Genomic DNA, 21,045 nt, shown 5'->3' with positions numbered 1-21,045 from the left:
ATCTCAGCAATTACAACAGTTGCAAACTGCTGCATCTCATTGGACAGAGCCGATGGAAGGCCTTCTGTTACCGCCATCTTCATGTTGTACCACTGGATCTTCAAAGTGCTTCCCATCTTCAGCTGGGCACGGCCTGCTCTCCCTGTAACACTGCCTGGAAACAAGCACCAGGGAGTTTTCGTCCTAGAAGTCTATATGTATATATATATATATATATATACATTCTCAATACGCTCCAAAGGATTAGCATCAGTGATGTCACTGACCATGTCATGAATGATGTAATATGTGACATCATCAGCAGTGCATTGCAGGCGCGCGAGTTATAGTTAGCCAAACTATCTATAACGGAGGAATTTCTCTGGTTTTGTACGAGTGAAATGTCCAGCTAACTATAACACCACTGAAACCTATGGTTTTTTCATTAAATTTCTACGGTTTTTTAAATGCTAATTTTTAACTATAACGTGTCTGAAACCTATGTTTTTTTCAGTGAATTTCAAAGGTTTTTTATATGCTAATTTCTAACTACGCCCACAGAGGTATTACATGTGCAGAAAGAGGAAGGAAAGCACAGAAAGAAGCAAAAGAAATGCAGAAAGAAGCAGCAGAAGTCCAAAAAGACGAAGAAAAGTGCAGGAAGAAGCAAGACATGTGCAGAAAGAACCAACAGAGGAGCAGAAAGTGGCCTTGTTGCAAAATCATCCTGTGCCCACAACCATTTCAGACGGGTACTGGTGGTAAGTGACTCTGCCTAACCATTTTCTGTATGGCCTTATATGTACCTAAACCCAGCACTCTGTCCTTGTACCGCCTTCTTTTGAGCCCCTGTGTGGGTATAAAAGGACCATGCTCTTTCCATTCAGTGTGCTACTTCATACAGTTGCCGAAGGGTGCTGTGTGAATATAGTACCACCTCTTGAGGTTAATAAATTATGTTTTTTCTATTCCAGTTTCTATGCCAACTTCTTCCTATTTGTCTGAGGACTCTGTGCAGAGAAAGGAGAACCCCTAGCACTGGTAGGCCCTGCTGAGGCTCAACACTACAAATTGGCGCCCAACGTAGGGCTCATCGGCGACTCGGATGCCCAAAGGAGTGGTCATGATGAAGGATTGGAATCTTGCTGTGGACGTGATCACTACCAGAAGAGACCCGAGTCATGACATCCAAGGCGTTTTTCCTTTCTTTCCGATCTGACCATCCAGGTGTTGCCGGTCCTCGACTGAGATCTCTTCTGTTGGCTTGCCGTGCAGTGGCCGTTTGGGCGAATTTAGAACTTGGCAGTTGGAATCTGGACGCCCTGTGATTGGTAAGAACCGTTGTACGGTACTTGCTGTGGGTTTTGGAAGCCTGGGATTGGCAGGGCAGTTTTAGAATACGCTTGCTGTGGCAATTTTTGTTTGGTATGACTAGTCATGATGTGTATTTGTAAGTGTAATATATGCGTTGCAACACATATAGGCAGGTAATGAGGAGATGTTTCTCTAAGTTGTGATTTTGTGATTTTAATTTGAACGGCACAACGTATTAAAGATACTTTAAGTGCTACTTTGATTATAATACTGCATATTTTACACTATTTTTTGACATTCCTGCTTTGAGCGCACTTCGTAGGATGTGCTGCTTTTGTGGAAATAACTGGTTAAGATTTGAGAAATCGCAACCAGCTCCCCCAGAGGGGACGCCTAATAGAGATATGTATGTTAAATATGGTCTTTCTTCTATAATGTACAGCACATTATGGAGGAAATACACGAGCAAGGATCCTGAGTTACGTTGGCCGATGTATGGGTCATTTTATATGCAAAGGATTGAGTATGTGGAACAGTGTATGTTTGAGCGGAAATCCAAAGGGATATTTTATTTATAATTAGGTGTATACTCCCTGTAATAGGGCAGATGTAATGGCACTTAAAGCTGCATTGCCTGACCAGCGAAAAAATCCAGCCGCTGTCTATGAGGAAGTTGAGGGAGCCATAAATTCTTGTACCATGACATTAGCTGACATCGATTTATTTTTCGGGCTAATATTACCGCCTGATATGTGGAGGTCTGTGCGGAAAGTTGATGATCAAGCAGCCTATGGGGCGAAATGGGACGATATAGAGGTAGAAGATAAGGAAAGAGAATCAGCAAAAAAGCCATGTAGATTGATTTTAGATCTTCCCGCTGCGATATTAACTAAGTTAAAAATGATCATTCCCCCTAAAAAGATCGATTGGACTATTTTAGCATTGTGTAAGCAAAAGGCAGATGAATCGGTTTCAGATTTCTTTACGCGTTTTGAGGAAGCCTTTCATGATTTTAGTGGTCAGTCGCTAACGGACGATACGGGCCGACATTTGTTTGTAGATAAATATGTTACGAATCTATTACCAGGCGTGGCTAGCCTTTTAAAAGCTAGTAAAAGCTCTTGGACTACCTCTTCTCCGGCATCTCTCCTGACGATGGCTCAATATTTTGAGCGTCAGGAATTAGAAGCAAAGGGTAGTGAGGATAAGAAGTCTAAGGATTTAAAAACGAAGGTTATGTTATCTCAGGTTTATGGTTCGCCTTCTAGAGGTAATGATAGAGGCGGACGAGGATTTTTTGGTTCTTCTTATACTCGCTCGAATTTGGCTGTTGATCAATGCGCGTATTGTAGGAAATTTGGCCATTGGGCTGATGAGTGTCCATTGTGGCGCTCACAATGCTATGCTCGTGGCCGAGGGCCAATGAGAAATCGTGCGGGATATTCAGGTCCCAGGAGCAACACGAACGATTGCGCTAGGTTTGATTCTAATGCACGAGCACAGAATGGGTTCAATACTTTCGACAGGCGTAACCAATACCAAATGTCTGATTATGCGCAGCCTGATTTACATGATTCTGCTTATTCATAGGATTGCGTAGGTTGGGGTAAGGAATCAGTTGAAGTTCCAGTAGATCAGAGGGGTCCTTATGTTACAGCACATGTTTTGGGTTCTACTGATCAGTTTCTGGTTGATACAGGAGCTACTCGTAGCGCTCTGTCTAAACAATTGGTTCTGAGGGCTCCCCTGTCTGGCTTAACGATCACATCGATAGGGTTTGATGAAACACCTTCCCTTAGCCCATTGTCACAACCACTTGCATTTCATGTAGATAAATTTGCTGCTCCATGCCCATTTTTGCTTTCCCCAAATACACCAGATAATATTGTGGGTCTTGATATGCTCAAGTATTTCAGAGCCACAATAAGATGTTCCTCTGAAGGAGTACGTGTGATTTTGAATGATAATTACCCTGTGATGGACAGAGTTTGTCTTGTTCAAGAGGATACTGCATTAGCCTCCCTACCTAAAAATTTGTGGGCCACTTCAGATACTAATGTGGGACAGATGGTTATTCCACCGGTGCATATTAGTGTAAAGGAGGGAGCTGTGTTGCCACGACTGCCCCAATATAGAATTTCACAGGAGGGTGAGGAAGCACTTCACGAATTGTACAAGATCTCATTGAAGTGGGGGTTGTTGAAGAAGTTCCATTTTATGTCTTTAACAGTCCTATTCTCCCAATTTTGAAAAAAGACACTGACACTAGGATTTATCGATTTATAATTGACTTACGGGAAGTGAATAAGATAGTAGTGCCACAATACCCAGTGGTTTCTGACATTACGACACTTCTTACTTTAGTTCCACCAACTGCAAATACGTTCTCTGTTATAGACTTGAAGAACGCTTTCTTTTCGATCCCTATTCATCCTGATAACCGATATCTGTTCGGTTTCACTTTGAATAATCGATCGTATAGATTTTGTAGAGTTCCTCTAGGCCATACTGAGAGTCCTAGTATTTACTGTCAAGCACTAAAAAGACATCTAGATTCTTTTGTTCTGCCCGAAGGTGTGGCGCTCATACAATATGTCGATTATATCTTGTTGGCAGCCGATACCCCTGAGCAATGTGAAAAATGCACTTTGTCCTTGCTTTCTTTCCTTGCTTCACATCATCACAAAGTATCAAGAAAGAAATTGCAATATTGTAGACCAAAGGTAACCTACTTAGGTCACCTTTTGTCTAAGGAGGGGCGTGCACTCACATCAGATCGTATTCAGGCAATTTTAGACACACCAGTACCCTCCACACAGAAAGAAGTTCGAGCATTTTTAGGTCTTACTTCCTTTTGTAGGCAATGGATATTAGGATTTTCATACGTTGTTAAACTTGTGTTAGCCCTTTTGACAAAAGACACTCCAATACCCCTTCCATGGACAGATGAATGTGAGAATGCTTTCCGACAGTTACGACAAGCTCTTTGTTCAGCACCAGTGTTAGGTACTCCAGATTACACAAAGCCTTTTACATTGTATGTACACGAGAGACATGGATGTGCATTGTCAGTTTTAGTACAGACACATGGTGATAAGCAACGTCCTTGTGCCTATTTTTCAGCAGTACTTGATCCTGTTGCTCGAGCGTTGCCTGGATGTTTTCGCTCGGTTGCAGCAACAGCGGTGTCAATACGCCAGAGTGAAGGGATAGTTTTATCACATAAGCTGTTGTTGCTGGTACCCCATGCTGTTGATGCCCTTTTGAATCAAACAAAGACGCAGCATTTAACTAGTGCTCGTCTGATATGAGCTGACGCTGTTGCCTCCTCATATTACTCTGAAGAGATGTGCAACACTAAACCCAGCCACGTTTTTGCCATTTCCGGCGACTCAGCCTGAGGCGCAAGAAACACATGATTGTATTTTTCTAACTGAGGAACAGACAAAGGGTCATATTGATTTGCAAGATACACCCCTTCCAGATGTAGATGGAGAACTATGGGTTGATGGGTCTTGTCTGAAGTTGCCGGATGGTACAACTTCAGCCGCGTATGCAATTACTACGCTTCACACGATAGTGGAGACAGCTCGCATACCACAGAAGTCAGCTCAAGCAGCAGAACTAATAGCTTTGACACAAGCATGTGAGCTTAGTACAGGTTAGCGTGTGAACATTTATTCAGATAGCCGCTATGCTTTTGGAGTGTTATGTTATGTTATGTTAAATTAACTTATTGAGCGCGCTAACACCATTAGGTTTCTTGGCGCATGATTTTGGCCTGCTCTGGAAGGAAAGAGGTTTTCTGACATCACATGGAATGCAGATAATGCACGGAGAATTAGTGCATAATCTTTTAACTGCATTAACATATCCAAAGAAAATAGCTATAGTGAAATGTAGTGCACACAAGAAAGTGACTGATAAGGTGGGACAAGGAAATGCTTTTGTAGATCGAGTGGCACGTGAGACTTCGATGCAGCCTAACACTACTTCTATGTATGTAGTGAAGTCACAAGCTGAGCGGTGGCACGATGTTAGTGAAGAAGTACTAGAGATACAGAGGACCGCTTCTGACAAAGAACGGGAGCAATGGTCCAAGGATGGAGAGTTGGATGATGAAGGTTGTTGGCGAAACAAACAGATGGATAAATGGAAGTTGCCTATAGCTTTTGTACAACCTATGGTTCAGATGGCACATGGGTTAGCACATGTTGGAGCTTCAGCAATAGTGAAATTGCTTACGCAAGTTTGGGAGCATCCAGAAATTGCTAGCACAGCTAAGAGAGTAGTACAGTCCTGCATGATTTGTCTGCAATTCAATCCTGGAAAGGGGACACAAACTCCAGCAGGAGGGTTTGCTACACCGACTGCACCTTTTGAAGTTTTGCAGATGGATTATATTCAGCTTGAACGCTGCAATAATCTGAAGTATGTGTTGGTGGTGGTATGTGCCTTCAGCAAATGGATTGAGGCGTACCCTACAAAGGACAATACTGCAATTACTACGGCAAAGGTGCTTTTGAAGGAATTTTTCCCTCGTTATGGTGTTTGTAGACTTTTGTGGAGTGATAACGGACCTCATTTCATAGGGAACGTTATCAAGTATGTCCTGAAAGGATTAGGGATCAAACAAAAATTCCATGCTGTGTTCCACCCGCAATCAGCAGGATTGGTGGAAAGATACAATGCTACTCTGAAGTTGAAATTTGGTAAAATACAAGCTTCTACTTCTCTGACTTCACCAGATGCACTTCCACTGGCATTGTTGTCTATCAGATCAGTACCTCATTCTCAGACAGGCCTTACTCCTTATGAAATTCTGTTCGGACGTCCCATGAATATATGGGGGGGTCCCGAAACTGAGCTCAGTGTACGATGTACCTTGTGTTTTAATGAATGACTATGTGGCACAATAGACTGATAACTTGGTTTCTATTCATCAACAGGTTCGAGAAGCACTCCCTGACCGATCCATAGGTGAAGGCCATAATCTCCGACCTGGCGACTTCATTCTCATCAAGTCCTTTGAGAGGTCGAGCAGTCTGGAGCCATGGTGGTGTGGTCCCGAGCAGGTCTTGCTTGCAACGAGAACAGCTGTCTGTGTCACCAACCGGAAAAACTGGATCCATGGGATCCATTGTCGGCGAGTACAACCTGGTTTGGTGGAGCCTGCTGTGTTGACCGACCATCGAGAGATTCTGACTGAGGAGAAAGGCCGTGCTGTGTTACCTGACGAATCTGAGGAGTTCTTCCCGGACCCAACTGTTTCTTGAGCAAGGAGATACGATTTGAGGCCAAGGAAGAAGCTTGCAGTTGTGTAATAGTTGTCAGAATGGTCCCTAGGTTAGTGAAACGGAGAGCCGATGAGGCAAGGTGGGGGGGGATCAGCCCTGCATTAGAGTAGTGACACCCGTCGTGGCCCGTGGTGAAGAAATCAACGGCTGCCTAGGGGGAAGAGTTCTGACAACCTTTTAGTTTCAGGAAGATTTGTTTTGTACATTTGCTCAAATGGAGAAAAAGAAGATTTTCTGTGCTGTAGGGTTCATTGCTGCCTTAGCGATTGCAGCTACATTTACATGGTTTGTTGAAGATGCAACTCCTGTTTGTGAGTTGTTCGTTGTTACTACGCCAGTGCCCGAGGAACATTTTTACTTTACTCTCACATATCAAGAATTGAAACATAGACAGTCTTACTTGAATAACACTTTCATCCAGATGCTACATCATACGCATACTGCTACGATCACTACAAACTGTGGGATATGCTGAATGATGCCAGCTCATCAAAAGAAGGGGGGAACACCATTTATACCTCTCCCTTTCTCGCACAATGGTTCTTGTCGAGCCTGGTATACTTTGCCTTTTGCAACTAGGAAGCCTACGGTAGGCAGACTGCTTTTCCAGTTGAATAAAGAGTGTCATCAGGACAAAGAAGGCTATCCACAAGCCAATGGAACTATATGGGAATGGGAGGAGTACCGACCGGACAATGCCTCAACGCCCTACATTTTCACAAATACAAGAGACATTGTCGATAGCGAGAAATTTGTTATCTCTGTAGCTCAAGCACAAGCTGAATTATGTGTACAAAGTATTGGACATATTCCTGTAGGTGTTAGTGACTGTATCACTGTATCAAATATAGATGGTTTGAATAATAGTACTTTTCTAGCTTCACATAATACATATTTCATATGTGGAAATAGGGGGTATTATCGACTACCAGCTGGGTGGTCTGGGGTCTGTTATGTTGCATTTTTATTGCCCTCTGTGTTTTTGGCACCTGCATCATATCACAAAGATCTTAAACTGCTGAATAATGAGACTATGAATCGCTATAAGAGGACCTTGTCCACTGATGACGTAGACCAAACCGATACAAGTCTGCAACAATATGTAGATTTCAATTTAGGACTGTTCTTTTTTGTAGGAGCTGTATTAAACAGTAGGAAAGTGCGATGATTAACTAGAGTTGTGGAAGCCGTCACAAATCAAGCTGCTGCAGCTCTAGGGAACCTTACCGAAGAATTACAAATTGCTGGGATTGTTGCTTTACAGAACAGAATGGTTTTAGATGTTATGTTAGCAGACAGAGGTGGTGCATGTCGCATTATCGGACGTAGTTGCTGTGTGTTCATACCTGATCACACCCCATCCGTGTATAAAGCAATCAATAAACTTCATAAGATTGCTGCTGACTTACATACCGATAATGGTACCTGGACTTTTGCAGGTTGGTTCTGGACTCTAATCTCTGCATGGGGCTGGAAAGTTTTAACTGGCCTCTGTATAATTGTTGCAATTATCTTCACATGTTGCATATGTATTCATTGTGGTCCAATGTTATGTTCTATGTGTCTTACTGCTTGTATACCAGCTAAGAAAGATGTTGCAGAAATGAAAGCACAATACATAATAGACAAAGAAATAGCTGAAATGATGAGTATAAATATACAGGACGATTACTTAGACTATCCCAGAAAGTTGAATGTCTTCAGCTAATGCTGAAATGGTCGTCTGTTGTAATTTGGCAGCGGCTAGATTAAGCATTAGCAGAAGACATGCTGTATTTAGCAACTATTGTAACATTGTACAGACTCCATTTTGTATTTGTGGCAGCCATTTTGTCTGCCACATGTTGCCATGTGCTCATCGTGTGCTCTGTCCTACCTTCCTGTTAACTGCTCTTGAAATATGCCCAGAGACGAGATATATTTAGACCTTTCCTGTTCTGCACATGCTCAGTTGAGCTTGCAGCTGTTGTCAATTTATATCTGTCATGATGTGTTTACTAGAAACTGGACACTGTTAGCTCCTCCTACTTGTCGACCCTGGATTTACTGTATGACCTTATATGTACCTAAACCCAGCACTCTGTGCTTGTACCGCCTTCTTTTGAGTTCCTGTGTGGGTATAAAAGGACCATGCTCTTTCCATTCAGTGTGCTACTTCATGCAGTTGCCGAAGGGTGCTGTGTGAATATAGTACCACCTCTTGAGGTTAATAAACTCTGTTTTTTCTATTCCAGTTTCTATGCCAACTTCTTCCTATTTGTCTGAGGACTCTGTGCAGAGAAGGGAGAACCCCTACCACTGGTAGGCCCTGCTAGGCTCACCACTACACTAGAGCCAGTGCTATGCTACAAGACACTTAGAATACAGTGAAAACACCTACATACACTAGGGAACACTATGCGTTGGGGTACCCCTATGATTAGCATGACCTCCTCTGTAAGGCCCTAGTACATTAAAGGGCAGGGGGATTAAAACTACCTCTTAAAACACGCTACAGGGAGCGTTTGCACAGTGGTGAAGGGAGGGGGGCCTGAGGTGACATGTTTGCAAACACACCCTGTGGCCGTTTTAAGTTGGGAGATGAAGTCCTCTTGAATCCTGACGGTCCCTGGGGTCCAACTAGCCAACCAGGTACCTCCAGTAAGCACCACAGAGCTGCATTGCAAAGAGGTGTAAAAAGGGGCAAGCCTGGCTCACCTCTCTGCAACGCAGCGCAGTGGCGCTTACAGAAGGAGCCTGGTGAGGTTGTTGGCCCCAAGGGACCCTCAGGATTGAAGAGGAATTAATTCCCCGACTTAAAATGCACCACAGGGCGTGTTTGCACACATGTCACCTCAGGCCCCGCCCCCTCCCTTCACCACTGTGCAAAAGCGCCCCGTGGCGTATTTTAAGTTAGGGGATTAAGTCTCCTTGAATGCTAGGTGTTTCTACCCTGCCCGCTTTTCATGTTTTGCGCGTTTGTTTTATTGTTTTCTTGTGCCTCGGTTCTACCGAGGCACAAGGCACAAGATGGCTGCCAACACTTCCTGGTTTGGAATGTTGACAGCCAATTAACATAAAGCTTGTGGTCGGAAGGGTGCGCGGATCCTCCGTGCCTCTAAATATCGAAACATTTATTTTTGCTTTTCTCAGTAACTACTGGACTGATTAACACCATTTTAAAAAAAAGGATGCTTTCTGAAGAAAGCACTACCTTTTTGCCAAATTTGGTGAAATTCCGTACAGCAGTTTGGGCTGTAACCGTGTCTAAAGTTTCATATGGGAAATACATTTTTTGATCACTATTTTTTTAATTTCTCAGGAACTAATGAATGGATTTACGCCATTTAACAAAAAGAGTTATTTCTTAACCAAGGGCTACCTTTTTGCCAAATTTGGTATTATTCCGTTCAGCAGTTCAGACCCTAGTCGTCTCTATAGTTTCCTATGGGAATTAACATAGAAAAAAAACGTTTTGGGACCCCCTTTTTTCTCAGCCCCCGCTTGCCGAATCACCCCGAAACTTTCAATATAGGAGCGGACCGGAGGGCCCCACTAGTTTTGGAAATTTCGCGAAGATTCGTCAACTGGGGCCAAAGTTATCGGGAAAAGGATAAATGATTTTTGAATAGAAACAAGGTCCTAACTATAACTACCTGCTGGTTGTTTCCAAATACTTTGCTCCCACAAAGTTGGTAGAGCACACTCGAGTTTAAATAAATTCGTAGTTTTATTTCATATATTCATCGTGGTTGACAAACGCGTTTCAGCCATGACGGCCTTTGTCAATGTCAGCGTGCCGCCCATTTTTTCACCGATGTAAGCGTAATATTTTTCATCACAACAAAGGACGGACCCATATTTACATATAATTCTCAGTTTGGTCGCGCCCATCTTAACATGATCAAAAGCGCCCTCGTGTTTGATATCATTGTCTACCATATAATACTTCATTTTCTATTTGAGTTAATACATCGATAATACATTATTATTTACAAAATGCTTTATATGCCAAAACATTTATAGTCATGTTCGTACACATTGATTTTCAGCACGAGTTAATACCATTCAAGATAGATGTATTATTCGAATTAGGAATTGGGAAAAATGTCTTGCATGTTTGCATAGCAGGTAGGGGTTGTGTCATACAATATATTCAAGTGCCATTCATCTTTCAATTATATGCATTCATTGATGCCCTGAATGAGCAGGCACTCTGCCAATGGCAACCAAACTACTTGATAACCTCTCAAGCCCAAATGGCTTACATATTAACGTCCACAATCCCTACTCCTACATCCATAAATTCCTAGCATTCACCCATAAATTACACTCAAATTTACACTCTATGGCCTAATATGAGAGAACGAGATCCGTCTAAAACCCATGGTAAGTCTATGCCTTCTTATCTAAATCATCCTACTAGCATCATATTTCAATTCTCCCTCACAGGAGAAATAAACTCCAAAAGAAAGAAAAAAAAGAAAAAAGGACAGAGAAGTACAAAAGATTTGGCTGAATGTTATGGTTCTCCTCAAACAAAGGCACAAACTAAATTGCAAATTATTGTTACATATTTCATGTAGTTATAACCCCTAACCCATGTGACCCATAGCTCCTTCTCGCTATTGAGACCATGGGGGACCAGTGTCCTTAATTCAATAATGTATTTCAATTCAAGCTGCCGTAAGGTTCTCACCGACACCTCCTCTCTCCAAAAGGTCCTTTTCAATCTTTTTACGGCCATATTTATATATACCTCTTGCACTCAGTATACTACCTCAACCTTCTTCATGCTTTTATACATTCTGTTTGACGTATGTAACTTGTTGAATTTTCAACCTTTGTAATTGCTTATGAGCTGTATTATCCTTCTTAAACCATCTGTAGCTCCAATATAATTAAATATATGTCCTGTAACGTGCTCTAGCGCCTTTGGGTAATGTCATATGAATATACATAATTAAAATGGATACATAAATGGATAAATAAATGCTGTACTTGTAACACACCCTATCACTAGTTAGCAAGTGCCCCATTAATTGTGATTCCTTTGTAGCATGAGCAGAAGTAGTGGGGCCTTTGGGACAACACACAGGAAGTGCAGATGACTTCCATCGGGCCTTAGTTCCCTGACCTTTGGAATTTGTATGTGTTCTGTTAGAATATATTGCATGTAGATTGTTGTGTACAGCTTACTGTATGTATATTTAACCTCCTTCCCTTATTAGTGTAAGAAAGTATTGTATAAGAAAACTTGCCTTTATTTACCGAGTCATATTTCTTGTGGGTAATGTTGGCTGCTATCATGTCATGCAGTGCATTAGATATCTCTCCGAGTTGCTGCACACTTGTTGTGTCCCTCCATTTTCACACCTGTTTGGGTCTATCTAACGGTGGACGTCGCTTCTCATCCACACTCCCCTGGACTCCAGTTTATGAGACAGTACACATCTCCAGCAAAGACGTAGGGAAACTCAGCCCCTCTTGGGTCACTGTCCCCAGGACAGGTAAGTCACTCGGGCCTCTTTGTTCCCAATATGTTATTTACAGGGCCAACCGGCTGCACATTGTGCCAACCTCCTGCTATATAAGCATCCAAAAATAAGCAGCGCAGGCTCCACACGGGGCCTGTGGGACAGGACCCGCCGCCTTTAGATGGCTTCCCTAGGGCGCCAAGATCTATGGCCCTTGGGTTTTACTAGAAGCACCAAAGTGCTCCTGAATACAACTTCCTCTTAGGTATTCTGTACATTCACACAAAAGTATACACATAAACTCAGTCTAGCAAGCACTCAATCTCAGGGTTTCATGTGTGCACGTGTGTGCGCCTGCATGCCTGCTCTGCAGCATTGAACTGTGTGATTCCCGACATTGCCCTGACGGAACAGGCACAGCAGAGCTGTATCATTCATTCTATTAAAATGTGTGGGGTCATGAGAAAGAGATGCATTTGTCCAGCCATGGTGGCCTGCCCTATCGGTACAAGACAGTGCAATGGCAGCATTACTCTTCAAACGGAAGAGCCCCCTTCCGTTCTCCAGCCTCCAACTTCCGTTCCCTTACCCTACAGGGGACAATTACGCACTTTACACACGCTGGAATAGCAGCGCGGAATCCGGGCAGGCGTCCCATCTATCGCCCCGGAGGATTCTGGGTATTTGCATTAATAAATAGAGATGTTATGCGGGAGAATAAACGGTCTTTGATATGTGCCTTGGCAGCGGGAGGGGATCAGAAACGCCGCCCGCCCGGTGTGGAACCTCATTATCTCACACAGGTTCCCGGGTCAGGCGGGGACGAGGCGCGTGATTTATTCTCTCCCTTTGTTGGTGATATTATAAATATGTCGGCAGTAATAAGAGCTGAAGAGACCATTAGCGGCGCTCCCTCGGGGTCCGGAGGGCTTCGCGGTGCACGGGAAGACGCTGTCCTGTCTCATCCGTCTCGAGCGTGCTTTATGCCTTCCTCCCACCATCCTGTCTGGGGCAGTCTCTCTTCCCCTAGCTCACCAGCCAACCTCCCAGCTATCCTCCGTCTTATCCCGATCCCCCGCGCAGTGCGCACTTGGGTCATTCCTCTTTCATCGCGCCTCGTTCTCGTTCTCTTGGCTCTAGCCTCAGTCACAGGTTTCCCGAAGGCATCACTGCAAAGTGACTCTCTCTATCTCTCGCTCCGTTTCACTCTCTCTCTCTCTCTCTCTCTCTCACACACTTACCTCGCTCTCTGGTTTGTCTCTGTCCCACCCTTTCGTCCTGTAACCCTATATTTTACTCTTTCTTTTTTCTTTCTCCATTCTCTTCTCTGCTCTTTCTTTATGCCATCCAGCTCCAGACACATGTTGCCGCTCTTCAGACATATTACTCTCACGCTGTCTCTCGTTTCGGTCCAAACCAGGGGGCAGGTGTACAAGCCCCTTACACGTCATTTTTAACATGGGAAAAGTGACGCAAAGTGGCGCAAGGGGCTTCTAAATATGCCCCCAGGTGTTTCGTTCTCTTGTCTCAGTGGTCATTTGTCTGTTCACTTCCTTCTTTCTTACCCGTGTACAATCTCTTTTATTTATCACTGTTTTGCTTCCTTCTCAGTTTACTCCATTTCTTATGTCTCAGCTTACTCTTAACCCTGTCTCATATTTGAGCTTGCTCCTAGGTCTCGGCAATGCCTCACACAGAACTCTTTCTGTCTATTTCACCTTTTTTATTTTCTAGTGTTTCTCTCCTTTTCTTTCACCAACCCTGTCCTCTCTCTGCACTGTCTTCTGCCTCAAAACGTGTCTTCCAAGTGATCCATGTCTTCTCTTTTCTCTCCCATCTCCACTCTCTCGTCTGTCTCATGAGTCCTCTCTCTCTCTGTCATCACACTTCTTGGTTCTCCTTTGTGTCTCACAGCTCGGTTCTCTTATTAGGTCTCGTCTACGCAGCGGGATGTGCTGATAGGAGGGGACCTCTTGGAGTCGAGCAGCTTTCTTGCCCAAAAACGTGCACGCTTTGCATTGCTTTCAGTTGCAACACGTGCACGTTTGGCATTTCCCTTGCAGAAGCAAGCTTTGGTGACATCTTTTTGTAATTATCTTGCAAACAGATGGTGCCCCTGCTCGCTCCCGCTATAGAAACGCTGTATTTGCTAATTGCTTCTCTCTTGCGCGGCCGCCCTTTGAGTTGTGCCCTCACTTTGCTTTAACTTTCGCAGCAATGGGGCCACGCTTGTCTTTCAGCGCTTGTTTATCTAAGAGGCAACAGGACGGGGCCCGGTTTCCGCGCTTGCATTTGGGTGGGTCCGGCCCCTTTACACAGGGCAGTTTTATTCGTTGCGATCACCGGCTACTTCCTCCTCCTCTGAAGTGCGCGTCTCTTCGTGGGCCGCTGCTCCGTGCGTTGGCTGTGGGCTGTGGACAGAGAATGGCAGCAGGATTGTTCTCCAGAGGTGGAGGATGGCAGCAGCATGTCAGCGCACTGCTGAGGAAAACCGCCTGCCCTCCAGCTGCATGTGTGAGCGGAGCTGCCATGGAGCATAGGAGATTGCGAGGGGAGCAGAGGGACTGCTAAGACGAAGAGAACCAAAGACCGAGAGGTGAGGGGTGCCGTGGCCTGCCCAATGTTCGCTTGCTCGAGCCATTAAATCAGCATGGAGTCCGCTCCATCCCCATGCAAAGCATCTCTCAAATTCCCTGAAGGGGCAAGCAGCGCAAGAAGGGCAGGAGGTGTCTGAAGCTTTCCTCGGGCACGATGCCTGCTGGCGCACAGCAGGACTGCCCTTTCCCGATGCCTCCCCCGGACTCGCACTCATCTGGCGTCACTACTTTGTTTCCATCCAGTGCTGGAGATGCCGGGGAGCTGTAGTTTAATATCCACGTGTAGCCATGCGCTGAACTCTCATGGCAGTAACATGTGCATTTACTCGCCCCCACCGTGTGTGTTTGCGTAAAGCGTAAGCTACGCAGTGTGAACTCCAGGATAGGGAGTAAGTGTATTGTCATACATGTAGCAGCACACAAAGTCACTAGACATGTGTACTGCAATAATCTGCCCTGGGGTGTGTGTGCGTGTAGTGGAGTTGGGCAAGGCAACCAGTTAACAGGGAGAGCCGCACCATAGCTCAACCAAGGATTTGGCATGGAGTTGAGTCAAGAACATTTTTGACTCGTAAATGGTAGAATAAACATCATGCAAAAATATATCATCTGTTCAGAATTCCATAACGTATATTTCCTTAACATGCGGAAGCGTTTCACCTTAGTACATCAGGTTGCATCACGGCATTAATTGACAGGCAATTATTAAGAGGTAGTTTTTAAACATTCATGCACCCTCCCCGCCCCCCACAACAAGGCCAAAAGTAACCCAGGAGCCAAGTCAGTTGTCATGAGCACTCTATAAGTCCTTATGACAATTGACCTAGATTCTTATTATACATGGTGCTTCATTACAATATATTAAATCACACACAAGAGCAGTTTTTGTACAGCACACACCCTGAATTTGAAGATGCTCTCTTTTGCGATAATGAAAAAAAAGAAAGTACAGATTTATAGAATATTTCCCCAGGATCACACTTTTTGGTGAATTTGTGTAGCCGGAATTGAGTCTAGGTTTTCTAGTTTCACGTTGTGCGACTCAGCCATTAGATTGGTATCTCTTTCTCCAGTTGTACATTAAAGGTAAATGATCTATCTTTATTTATTGGCACTTGAGATTTGAGCATGGGAGGCAGGCAGGAGCCACGTGGAAGGTTGGCTCCCTTTGGGCTTGAGAGTCACACTAGTACCTCGAACTGAGGCAGAGCCAGTGATCTGGCTCGCCCTGCTCTAGTATATACCAGGATGCAGGGGCCGCTGCTGTGCGTCCGTGTCTGAAATACCACAATACGGTTTACCCTGCTATGCATGCTTGCCAGCCAACAGTGTGTGCAGGTATTTTTGTGCCCCGCATTGTGTGTGCCAGTATCCCATTTTCACTGATATTTGTGTTTGTGGCAGACTGAAATGCACCCACTACGTGTGCCTGTGTGCTGGGTTGCGTGTAATGTACAGTGTGTATAGTGTATACTATGTGCCCTTGAGACGTATGTTTTAAGATAAGGTGTGCCTAAAGTAGGAATTTTGGGTGTGTACCAGGAATAAGGAAGTTATTTGGTGTTTGTTCCAGGTCACAAAGTCCTTTAAGGTGTCATTCAGGCATACAGTGTTCCCCATTTCTCATGAAAATAAACAGCGTCCTTGAGTGGGTGGTTTGCTTTCAACAGGATATATTGTCCTATACATACAGTTTTCAGGCTGGATGCACGTGTGTCTACTCCAGGATTTAGCCTGTATACATTTGTGTAAATGCCAGAATTGAGAGTTTCCTGGGTGTGTACTAGAGTACACCAAGGGGCCGACTCCGATCCGGTAAAATTACCGTCCGTAAGATTCGCATCCGGAGCCATCTCCATACGACTCGTACACACGCCGTACGACCCGACGAGTACGATCTGGACTGTGGTATCAGGACACGAGTCGTACGGTCCATGTCAGGTAGGGGCGATTCATATGGAAAAGCACACAATCACATACACACCGTACGGCGCATACCCCCCATGATCGCAGGGTTACGGTGCGTACCCCTGCGATCATGGGGGGTACGCGCCGTACACCCAGCGTACATGGGGTACGCGCCGTACACCCAGTGTACATGAGGTACGGTGCGTACCGCATGTACGCTGGGTTTACGGTGCGTACCCCCCATGATCGCAGGGGTACGCGCCGTACCCCTCCGATCATGGGGGGTACGCGCCTTTCCCGGGGGGGGGGGCGTTCCGTGACTGTTTCGTTGCGAACTCTGCTTTTACAGCTGTTTTCAGCTCCCCTAGAAAAAGGTCGTACGGTGTATACCCGACACGTATCGTACTTGCTGGGTCGTATAAACCAGCCGCGAACTGTACAGATGTCGCGTACAGCGGGTTCCGAGTGAGACTCGTACGGAGATTAGAGTCGTACGGTCTCTGTACGATTCGTACGGAGTCGAGCTCCTGGTACCAATCGTACTTCGTCGTACGTACGGTGGCGTTGCAGGGTACGATTCGTACGGGAAAAATGCTCCGAACGGCTATTCGGAGCGCTTTATACCGGATCGGAATCGGCCCCCAAATGTCTTGTGGGACGATGCCGTGATGTAGTGTGCCTGGGTCGAGTGGACCCTGAAATGTGTATATATTTTGTGTGCTTTCAGGATACAGCATGTCCTGAAGTTGTGTACCAGCATGCAGAATGGCCATATGTACCAGTAGACGCTGCACACCTAATAGTGTCAGAAAACATTGTCCTCTAGTCATGTGTAAGGATAGTACATGCACAGCATATTTCAGGGAGGATGTGGGGGTGGTGTGTGTGTTTGTGATGATAAATTATTTAGATTGTGTTTCGATAGAATTGTCTCTGCCCAGGTTATCAGCACCACAATCTGGTCCCCTGGATCGTGTGCCAGGATGCTGCTGACCCCTGGAGTGGGATGGATGCTCTGTGCCGGGATGTTGCTTACCCGCAATTGTGTTCCTATGGTGTGTGCCCTGGGAATCTTTGTACCAGGCTCCAATTTCTTTCGAGGTAACCTTTTTTTGCCTTCTTTGGTTTCACCAGGGTCGGAGTGTGACAGAAAATAAGTCCGGGCACCAAAATAAAAGCTGACCACGTTTGACCACGAGAAAGCGAAAAAAAAAGTGGCCCACATTTGCAAAAATGACATTTTAGAACTTGTAAAGACACGTTATACATATGTTTTACATGGTATCTATGCATTTGCGTTTGCTGCTTGCAATATTTCTGGTAATTTCAGGGGAATTAACAGTAAAACCCAGCCCAGCAGACATAAAGCAGGCCCAGTGACTGGCCGATACCTTATCAGACCTGTCCCTGGGCGTCCCCCCACTCTTTTCACAGGGTGTGCAACGTACCCCCTGCCAAGAAGCTGGGCCCCACAGAAATATGTGGAACGTGTGCCCGTGTAATTTTCAGACACTGGGACACATTCAGTACGTGACGTCATGAGGTAATTTGCATATTGTCAGTCCCCCCACTTCTTTTTTTAGGACTTGTGCCCCTATTAATACCACATGTTTTAGATGGCGCATCCCGCATCTGGTATTTTGAAAGAGCTTCAAGTTTGTTGCGTTACATTGTGCTTTTTTATGAGGCAATGAGTCACTGTGGCATAGCCAATAGGTCTCACCTTTGCGACCCTATAAATGTTTAGTTATACAGCACAATATCCTTGGTGCAACAACATCAACTGTTGTATGGCTAAACACTTATAAGTTCCCAAAGGCAAGACCTGCTGGCTATGCCAATGCTTGTTTTTCATTTGAATTTGATTACGGGCGCTTTCAGCCTTTGGTGTCGTGACCCTGCTACAGACATGATAGAAGAAACTGTAAAAGGCTACAAGTTGGGTAAATAGCCATGATTTGAAGGATTTCCAAAGCAATACATATTTGGAAATCTGACTAATACGGCTGCTGTTTCATTGTGAAGTGGCCTGCATAGAGAAAGCCATGTCCGGGAACCGATTTAAATTAAACCTTGTGATGCTTTGGAAGTTAGAAAAATACCCCGTTGATGTGTTCTGATTCACGGCCATATTTGCTCTCTCTCACCCTCTCTCTTTCTCTCTCTCTCTCTCTCTTCCTCTCCCACTTTCACTCTCGCACTTTTCTCTCTCCCCTTCTTCTATTCTGTATTTCTTTCTATCTCCCCTGTTCTTACGAATCAATGTGTGCAGCCGGCCCTCTCTTTCTTTTAACTTTTCCTCTGCAAGATCCATTCCTTGGCACACCCAGTGGCCCCAAGTTCAAGGCACTCTCTGTGCTCCACTCAATTTTCTTTCACAGAAGAAGCACAGGCTGCTACTGTGAGAAGACCTAATAGAGGACCATTTATTTTACATCAAACAGAAAATCGCTCAACTACTGAAGGGTGTTGATGGATGAATCACTACCACCAGCAAGACATTGTATTTGGAGGGTTGGTGGTGGTGACCTGAAAAGATTTTGGCGATGGAGTCTGTTACATCTGTCGCCCTTGGTGTGCTCTTCCCCCAAACCATTTGTCATCACCCCTCCTATTTTTTTAATTTGCTTTTGTTGGCTTCAACAATGCATTTTACCACTGCTAACCAGTGCTTAAGTGGCTGTACTCTCTCCTTAAAGCATGGTACAATTGGTTCCCACCTGATTGTCATATTTAATTGACTTGTCAGACCTTAGTACATGAACCCAGCACCTGCAAGTTAAATGCTACTAGTCTGCCTGCAGCACTTATTGTGCCACCAACTACATTAGCCAGGTAAAACATGTCTAAGGCCAATGTAAGCTGTAGTGCAGTTTCTAACTACCATTTCTACTTGGCAGACTAAAGATTATGCAAGGTTTAAACCTTCCTTTTTATTTGTGATTTGTGATTTGTGAGGGTATTTCTAAAGCGCAGCGTTCGCTCCGGAGGGAGCATCTTGGCGCTGAAAATCCTAGATGACCGGTCCTGAAAACGGAGGGGGATTAGATGGCTGCCTTGGAGTAGTCATCAGAGAGGTTGAAGATCCAGGTCTTTAAGAGCTTTCTGAAGGGTTTTTCGAGGGTTTGTTGCCAAAGTTTTTTGGGCAAGTTGTTCCAGGCTTTAGTGGCTAGGAAGCTTAAAGCTTTTCCGCCCTTCGTCTTCAGGTTGTACTTAGCGGGGAGGATGAGGTTGTCCTGGGACGAGCGGAGGGATCGACTGGGGGTGTAGTGGGGAAAGCGTCTGGAGAGGTATTTTGGGCCGGACTTGTTAAAAGCTCTGAAGGCGATGATCAATATTTTGAAGAGAACTCTTTTGTGAAGGGGCAGCCAATGTAAGGATCGTAGGGCTGTGGAGATAGATGCTCTACGGGGCAGTTTGAGGACCAGTCGAGCGGCGGTGTGAAGCACGCTTTGGAGTTTCGTTAGAGTGCTCTTTTTTGCCCCTGCAAGAAGGCCGTTGCAGTAGTCTAATCGTGAAATTATAAGGGCTACTGTCACAGTTTTTCTGGCGTCAAGAGGAAGAAAGTCAAAGAACTTTCGTAATGATTTTATTATTCCGAAACATTTACCGGCTACAGTCCTGGCATGTTGATCGAAAGAGAGGTCTGAGTTGAATATGACGCCGAGATTCCTGGCCGTTGTTACTGTCTGAGGGGGAGCAACTGAATCATCTGGCCACCACAGGGCTGGGCAGAAGGAGGTGTTTTTTCCAATCGGGAGGATCTCCGTTTTGCTGGAGTTACATTTTAGATGGTTGATGTCCATCCAACGGAAGACCTCAGTTAGGCAATTCTTGAGGTTGAGCTCAGCTCTAGTGGAATTATCATCAAGGGGCACGATGAGTTGTGTATCATCGGCATACGAGGTTACTGGTATGCCGAATGATTCGATCAGGGATAGGAGTGGAATGAGGTAGATATTGAAAAGGAGGGGACTTAGGATGGACCCCTGCGGTACACCTGAGGATATCGTCTTCTCTTTAGAATGGAAGGGGCCAAGAGCGACGGTGTGTGATCGGTCGGTGAGAAATGACTTTATCCAGGATAAAGCGGAATCTGAGATCCCTATGTCCATCAATCTACTGATGAGGATGGAGTGGGAGATGGTGTCAAACGCCGCAGTTAAGTCGAGAAGAATGAGAATTGAGTTTTTTCGCTGATCTTGTAGCAGTTTAATGGTATCTGATAGTTCTATCAGCGCTGTTTCGGTCGAGTGTTTGGGACGGAAACCCGATTGTTGTGGATGGAGTATGTTGTTTGCTTCCAGGTAGTGCCTAAGTTCTCTATAGACTAGTTGTTCGGTTATTTTTCCCAGGGCCGGGAGTAGTGAGATCGGGCGAAGATTGGTCAGGTCTGACGGGGATTTGTTGGCCTTTTTCATGAGAGGCTTGACAATTCCCTTCTTCCACCGGCGGGGAACAGATCCTGTAAGAAGCGACGAGTTGACTATGTCG

Source organism: Lissotriton vulgaris, chromosome 5 (assembly GCF_964263255.1).
Source record: "Lissotriton vulgaris chromosome 5, aLisVul1.2, whole genome shotgun sequence".
Classification (NCBI taxonomy): Eukaryota; Metazoa; Chordata; class Amphibia; order Caudata; family Salamandridae; genus Lissotriton; species Lissotriton vulgaris.
The sequence above is the reverse complement of the archived record's forward strand: the minus strand, read 5'-3'. Positions refer to the sequence as shown.